The sequence below is a fragment of the Mandrillus leucophaeus genome, unplaced genomic scaffold, assembly GCF_000951045.1.
Source record: "Mandrillus leucophaeus isolate KB7577 unplaced genomic scaffold, Mleu.le_1.0 Scaffold73, whole genome shotgun sequence".
NCBI classification, from domain to species: domain Eukaryota; kingdom Metazoa; phylum Chordata; class Mammalia; order Primates; family Cercopithecidae; genus Mandrillus; species Mandrillus leucophaeus.
The window spans coordinates 7,305,872-7,314,201 of record NW_012107919.1 but is presented as its reverse complement, the minus strand read 5'-3'; positions in this window follow the sequence as shown (position 1 = coordinate 7,314,201).

Genomic DNA, 8,330 nt, shown 5'->3' with positions numbered 1-8,330 from the left:
TACAGTACTATCCCTTTAACAGCAGTTTTACTTTCTTGGTTTTAATTACCCATGGTCAACCATGGTCCAAAAATAAGTACAATAAGACATTTGGGTTGAGAGAGAGAGAGACTGATTTTCACATAACTTTTATTACAGTATGTTGTTATAATTGTTCTAACATTTTATTAGCTATTGTTGTTAAACTCTCATTGTGCCTAATTTATAAATTAAACTTCATCATAGGTATGTATGTATTTTAAAGAAACATGGTATATATAGGCTTGTTGCTATCTGCAGTTTCAGACATCCAGGGGGGTCTTCCAACATATCCCCTGGGGATACGGGATGATCGTTGTATAGATGACTCAAAGCAGAGAGACACTGCAGTTATAAAAACTTTTTTGTGTAATAACCTGTTTAACCTCCAAAGGACCTGTTTTATGAATAAGGAAACCAAGGCCCAGGGAGGTTGAGAAACTTGTTTCAAGTGACACAGTTACAAGAAGCAGAGCTGAGATTCAAACCCTGGTCACCTGACTCTAAAGTCTTTATTTATACTTGACTACTATGCAATACAAATATGCTATTACAGTTTTGTAATCTTCAGATTATCCTGAGTTAAAGATTGCTTCCACCACTGTTTTTAAGAGCCTGTTTCCTAGGGTGAGGTGGGTACAGTATTCAGTATTTATAGGTCTGATTTCATTGAATACCTTGTAACAGTGCTATTATCTCCACAGAAGAAACACTAAAGTTTGACAGTTTAATGGTCAAGATGCCAGAGCTGTTCTGAGCTGTTATTCTTACCCAAATCTTCAGATTCCAGAGTCTGTGCTCTCACAAGTATGCTCTGCTGTCTCAAACCTGTCAAAACATCCCTTCTAGAACACTGTTTTCCTCCTGGCTGGATTCCTCCTGTCTAGAGGATTGCTTTGTTAGTGAAATGACATAATATATGGGAATGTGTTCTGTAAACCAGGAAACACTGAACAAACATAAGGCATGATTATTACCAGTAGTACTTAAGACAGAGAACAAACCATGACAACCCAATTGCATGTACTTCCTTATTATTCAGAAAGGGAGCTCAGAGGAAAAATCTTGCCTGGGGAATTCAGTACAGTCTGAGTGTATACTCTGCAGTTCATTCAGAAAACTGATTCCACAGTTCTCTTCCTAAGTTCTGCTTCCCAAGTAATTGGGTAATATCCACGTACATGCAGTGCAGTAGGATCACCTCTGCCTCACGCATCCGTGCCTCATTTCCTCACTTAATGCCTTCTCAGTTCCGTTATTTATTTTCTTTAATATTACAACAGTACAGCAGGATGAGTCACACTCCCTGCCATTCCCAGTAGCACCCTCGAAGGCCCACAAAACAATCCGGTGATTTATGAGGCCTTTTTCTACCCAAATGATACATAATCACAGAAGCTGGCTTTTCACTGCCTTAGTCTCCAGATCAGGGACAGGTTTCAGATATCAGGTCAGAGAAGGGGTTTGGATGCTTTGATGGAGCCCCCGCAGTGGGGTTGTTCTAAGGCAGGGTGAATTGGATGACTGGATGGGGCAGAAATGGTGTAAATGAGGGTTTGGAAGACAAGCAAATGCAGTTTCCAGGAAGAGGAGTCGTAAACACAGGAACTCAGGCTGTATACTAATACTGAGAATGAGAAGGCTGTATATGTAAACCAGTTATTCTCAACCAAGGAACCCTAAGGGGCACTTGGCAAAGTCTGTAAACATTTTTATTTGTCACTAATGGTAACAAGTAAAGTGGGTGCTGGTTGGGTACTACTTATACCTAATAGATAGACGTCAGAGATGCTTTTTAAATTTATTTAGTTAACTCTATATATTTATAAGAATCATATATATATTTATGGTATACAACATGATGTTTTGATATATGTATACATTTTGGAATGGCTAAGTCAAGCTGAGGAACATATCTACTACCTCACACACTTATTATTTTTGTGTAGTGAAAACATTTAAAATCCACTCTTTTGGCAATTTTGAAGTATATAATGCATTGTTATTAACCATAGTCACCATGTTGTACAATAGATCTTCTGAACTGATCCTCCTTTCTAACTAGAGTTTTGTATCCTTTTACCAACATCTCCTCAATCCCCAATCTCCACTCCGGACCCCCAGCCCGTGGTAACCATCATTCTACTCTCTGCTTCTGTAAGTTTCAATTCTTTAGATTGCAGAAATGTAAGATACGGCAATATTTGTTTTGCTGTCCTAGGCTTGTTTCACTTAGCATAGTGTCCTACATTTTCATCCATGTTGTCACAAATGACAGGATATCCTCAATTTTTAAGGCTGCATATTATTTCATTGTGTGTGTGTGTGTATATATATATGACTCTGTGTGTGTGTGTATATATATAAATGTGATATATATATCATATTTTTTTCATCTATTCATGGTTGATGGACACTTAGATTAATTTCACATCTTGAGAATTATAAATAATGCTGCAATAAACTTGAGAGTACAAATATCTCTTAGACATACAGGATTACTTTTAAGCTTTCTACAATGCACAGGACAGCCCTCTCACAAGAAAGAATTATCCATCTGAAAGTCAGTTGTGTGGAAGTTGAGAAAACCTGCTCTAAAACCAAGAGAAAGAGCCCAATTCCATTCAGACATAGAGGTTGAACCATGGGACCATGATAAGGGGAGACAATGAGTCTCTAAACCCTTGGCAACACAAGTGTTTTCTTCTACCTATGGTACCTGTTTCGAAAGTTTAATTATATCACCTTCTTAACTTAAAATGGAGCTTTACAATTGAGCAAGAGGTGGTGAAATTTGTGCTGAATAGACCCTAACTTGAATTCTTGGTCAGTTGCTTACTAGCTTTGAGACCACGCAGAATGTTCTTAACCTCTCTGTGCCTAAATTCCAACATCTGTACAATGAAAATAATAATAATTAACTTGCACAGTAGCATGAACATTTAATAAATTGATGAAGTTTCAGATGTTCGCAGCTAAAGTTTAAGATCCCTGCCATCAGATCTACAGTCTAATATCCATGCCAGTGGAGAAGGCATTTTTGATGCTTGCTATGTGTTAGTTACTTTATACACATAATAATTTCACCTATTCAACAGCATTTAAAGTTGACTGTTGCACTGGCGGCTGACAAAAAGGAGAGGATGGGTACCATATTATCTCGTCTAGACTGAGGTTTTCCCAGCAGGGATCTTAATTGTACTTTTGTGATGAGGCATTTTCTTAGTGCAAAACAGAACAATATCTGACTCCCTAGAAAGACCGCTCACAAAATTTCCCTTTGCATCCTTGACGTCATCCTCCCTCAGCTCCTGCCTACTTCTTTGACTTTTCTTGTGTTTTGTTTGGTCAATCTCATTAAATAATGCATTTTAAAGATCAATGCATTCCTGAAATTCTGTCCTGAATCTTCTGCACTTCTGAACCTTTCTCATTCATTCCTAATTAACACCATCCCTGAGTGACTTCATATACATTCCAGATCTCAACTGCTTCTTCTAGGAGCAACATCTCCAGAATTGATTTCTAGCTAAAAACAATTTTAAGTCCTACAGAGCATCAGCTTCACAAAGGAGGCAGTGTTGTATAGTGGTTAACAAATACAGGTTTGAATATACATAGAACTGTAGTAATATTTGACTATGGCATTTAACAAATTAAATGGAGCAAGTTAACTTCTATGAGACTTCATCTTTAAAATAAAAAAGAATAATACCACATTACATGACTTTTGTGATGATTAACATATGGAGGGTCTGGTAGAGTTTCTGATATTTAATTAACCCACAATATTTTTACTCAACATAGATACCTTAAACGTAACCGTTCCCAAATGTAAATTACTTTTCCTGTATTCTCATTCGCCAAAGGAGAAATCCTCACTCTTTTTTTTACCTTTCACATTGAATACCTATATATTCTAATTATAATTCTATTTTGGTTCTGACCTTTCCTTCCATTCTCAGTGTTCCTGCTTTAGTTTGGGCCTTTATCACTCCTTACCTGGATTACTACAATAGCCTCAAAATGTGTCTCTCTACCTCCCCTCTCCCCATGTCCCTAAATTCCTACTAAAAGAACTAATCACTTACATGAAAAACAAAAACAAAAACAAAACAAAAAATTAATCGCTTACATTCACACAAACTCTTATTGACTTCATTTGACTTTGAGAATAAAATTCAAACTGTTTAGTCTACAAGATCTATGGTCTGACTTCTGCTTTCTTCTTTAGCCCCATCACCACTACACCTGGTGAACTCTAATCTTCATTTTTCACTCACCTTGTAGCAGGCATTCTCCATCACCTCCAAAGACAGTGAAGCACCTCTTCCTCTATGTTCCTACACCTCTTGAGCTCACCTCTGTCGTAGTATGTATCACATTATTGCAATTATTTGCTATGTGTCTGGCCAGATGTACTGAGTTCATACGAAAAATTTAATAAACATTTGTCAAAGGATTCACTGATGTATGAATTTGTCTTGCAATATGAAAGACAGCAGCTGCTGGTATCCTTGCCCTTGGTGTGTAACTGTGCTTTACTAGCCTGTATTGCCTATCTCTTTCTACTATGCTGGGCAAGTTAAACTGGTTTATTCATACCTGAAGTTTAGAAAGAAAATAGTAATAAGTCATGCATACATACCTACAATCATAAACACATACAGGTTCCCAGTATAAATGTAATCAGAGCAATCATTTGATAAATAGTTATTTGATTAGTGAAATTATCTTTTGTATATGCAGCCTGCAATTCCATTGGGTCATAAATGGCCAGTAATTCTCCCTAATTCAGCCTTTAAAGGTATCTTCATATTTTTATAAAACACATTTCTGAAAAAAAGACTGCTATATAAGGAAAAGGTCAAATGCATCTGAAGACTAGCTTTCAGAGTTGTAGTTTCCTTTGCCACCAATGCTTGCCCAGCACAGCCTGGTGCAGTAGAAGGGTCTAGCTTTTGCAGCTAGATAAGTCTGGATTCAAATCCAGATGCTTACTATGTGAACACAGGCAAGTCATTTAATTGCTTCCAGTGGCCTCATCTATAAACTGGCAGTATTAACACTTATCTCAAACAGCTTTGTGGGATTCGGTTGCAGGGTTTCTTAACATCAATACTATTAAGATTTGGGGCTGTGTAAATCTTTGTTGTGGTAGGGGGACTGTCCTACTCATTTTAGGATGTTTAGCAAACACTAGATTCATGACAGTCTGCAGACATTGCCAAATGTTCCCCAGGAGGTGGGTGGGAAGTGATTACACCTGGTTGAGAACCAAATTATATATGTTATAATATTTACGATATGCCGAGAATATAGTAGATGTTTCATGAATCTCCTTCTCCTTTCCTTCCCTATTGGGGCTAATGAAATTCCATACTTACATTTTCTTGGAAAAATACTTACATATAACAATAAGCACCTTCCTGTCAATGCTTAGTCTGAGATGTGTGATATATTTTTCAGCCTTATCTGGCTCTCCACAGCAGATTTACTCAGAAAAATTTAATTATCAATGCAAAGTGATGGTCTGAATTTTCCAGTGATGAAGTTGGGGTTCTAATAAGTGGTTTTTGTGAAGATGGAAAATATATACTTCTTTTAGTTGGAGAGGAAAGAGAAGGAAAAGCAAAAGAAACTACAAAGCTGAAATAAATTTGAGGCTGTAGGTGTCATGGCAATGCAAGTTGAGGGATGATCGATTCCCCTAGATTCTGAGTGGCACATTCTGTGCACGGAGTGCCGGCTGACGTCAATCGGATTAAGTGGCCTCAATGCGAGCACTGCATGCAAGATGAGTGCAACGCAGGCCCCAGGATTTGTCATTGCCTCCAAAGGAAGGTTCCTGCTTCAGAGCAAGAAGAAGGACAGTCTGTGAATAAGTAATGAGAAGAGGCACATTCTTGCTTAAGGAAAAGCTCTCCTGATTTGTAAAATTGTTGCAATGCAGGTGAAATCTGAAAACGCATAACATTTTTTGCACATGCATTTATTCAGAATAATCACTGCAGCAAAAATGGTGTACTTTTCTATCGGATCTGGGGAGTATAAGCTCCTCTGGCTTCATTTTGTAAAAAGGTGATAGATTTTCAAGGCAATATGACCTTAAGACATGAATTCAGGGAGAGCGGAGGCTCAGAGTTCAGTAATAGATGTTGCCACTTCTTCCAAATTAATAATTTAAGTAAATTAATCCATTCAATCTCTTAAAATTATGTCTGACATAATAAATTCTATATAAGTGTTAATTATTTTTATTACTATTACTTCTACTGCTACTGCTGCTACTTTCATTTTTTACAAAATACTATCTTTCATAGGTCATCTGAGGAAAGATTTCTCAAAACCTCTAGGATGGATTAAGCTATTCTCTTCTGTGATTTCATAGATATAAGTTATCCCATTTATAACTTATTCTATTCTATTAAAATTGTCCACTTAAGCTGTTTTTCTTTTATTGAAATGATCTCTTTGGTTGAAAGGTCTTGTATTATTGTTTTCTTTTTTGAATTTTTAGCATGAACACATTGCTTAGTTCACATATGTTTGTGTAATTAATTGAAAATTTCTTCTCGTTAAATACTCTTCATGATCTTTCTAGAATATTTCTGTTGTAAAGAATGCATGCCTGGCTAACCAGTAAAAGTGAGAAGAATGTTAGAAACTGTTCCAAAGCATCGTGGGCGTGCTCTTCATCAATGTCATTCATCTGAGTTGAATGGAGACTCTTTTTCTAATCCTGTGCAGTGAAGAATTAACCTTACTGAAAGAGAGGACTGGCCTTTTCCCTTAGCACCAAGAAGTGATCTCTAGGTCCCTGGAATGCTCTCTATAATAGGAGTGTCTTTGTTGCCTGGGAGCTTTGGCTATCAGATACCCTGATGATATAATTTATGATGGATACTTTGGGCCACACACTCTTGGTTTTAACATCTGGGGTGATTCATAACTAAAGGATTAATCTGACCTCTGGAAAGGGCTAGAAAGTAAGCCTGTGGATGGCATGTGATCAAGCCCCAATAAAATTTCTAGACACCAAAGACTCAAAAGTGCTTCCCTCGTTGGCAATACTCTTGTGTGTATTGTCAGATGTCAGGACCAGGAGGAGGTAACACTCTCCTTAACTTCACAGGAATAAAACAATTGGAAGCTCCACATTTATACCCCTCCAAGACTCTGCCCTATACATCTCTTCTTTTAGATACATTAGACATGCTTTCTTTCCCTGTAATAAACCACAAGTGTCATAGTTTTCAGTGAGTTCTGTAAGTTCTTCCAGCAAATTTTCAGATCTGAGGGTGATTTTGAGATGCCCCTGAGCTTGATGCCAGAAGTGATGGTGATCTCAAGGGTAATGTTCCCTTTAACTATACAATTGGCTAAGACTACTGCATGCTGACTTGAGTTTAGGTCAATTGATGATGTTATCCTTTATAGTTTGTGTTAGATTGGTTTAGTATTTTTCTTGGAGATCATTTCCCTGTGTCTGGAACCTTTGAGTCTACCCGAGACCTTAGCAGTAAATTTTCTTCCATCTGTTATTGGGCAGAATTGGGTGGGTACAGGGGTGGGGGTGCAAAGATAGAGTGAACACATTATAAGGGTATTACAGGATGAATTTACCTGAATTGTTTGCCCCCTTTTTACTTGAATAGATATAATCTCACATTTCTTCGTATACATGTTATCCTTTGCTTGCGTTGTTCAAAGATGATCACTTTTTGCCTGAATTGTTTGCCCCCTTTTTGCCAATCACTCAGGACTATATGTTCATACTTAGATACATTGTTGGATAATAGACATAATTTTCCAGAGCTGAGTGAATCCAGGGGCTGATAGTTAAGTTGCCAAGAGGAATAACTATCCCCATATTTGGAAGCACACTTTTTTTCCTACCTCTACACCTGAACCTTCTACCTTTCATCATGGGGCCACTAACAAGGCATATCCTTAGAATAAAACAAGTTTGTAAGTCATGAATCAGAGAAAATCCTCAATCTTCAAATGGAGGTATACAAGTATATAAGTATACTTATGTAGTTACTTATGTATTCAACATAGCTTCTTTTTCAGGCCCTCATTCCCCTAGGCTGGAGGGCATATTAAATCATTCTTCCTGGGGTATTTCATGGTTTTAATAGGAACATGTGTAGTTCCAGGACTTTGTAAGATATGACAGAAAATATATGGTCTTAGAGATATCTAGATTCATAAGTAATCACCAAAATGTTCATATCTACTATCAGTTTGGTGGCATACTCTGTTTCTATGCCACTCTGGGTCTGAAGATTCTTTCTGTGAGCCTCTCA